Raw genomic sequence first — 315 nt, forward strand, 5'->3', positions numbered from 1 at the left:
TGAATTGATCTGAGCTTTATTTGAATCAAACTGAACAAATTTTGATATCATTGGGTCTGTCTCGTTGACCCGACCATTTTAACTATAAGTTTACCAAAAACAGAGCTTTGAATGACTTTTTTCGATATTTGAATATTTCTTGTTCAAAATGTTGCCTCAAGAACCGTGCCATGCCTCGATGACTCAAGAACCGTGCCATGCCTCGATTCCATGCGAAATGATGCAGATTTGTTGGTAGAGTATCGAATATCACATAAAAAATAGTGTTATTATAATTTTTCAAATGTGATATATATATATATATATATATACCAT

This window comes from Phalaenopsis equestris, unplaced genomic scaffold (genome assembly GCF_001263595.1).
Source record: "Phalaenopsis equestris unplaced genomic scaffold, ASM126359v1 Scaffold000372, whole genome shotgun sequence".
Taxonomy (NCBI): domain Eukaryota; kingdom Viridiplantae; phylum Streptophyta; class Magnoliopsida; order Asparagales; family Orchidaceae; genus Phalaenopsis; species Phalaenopsis equestris.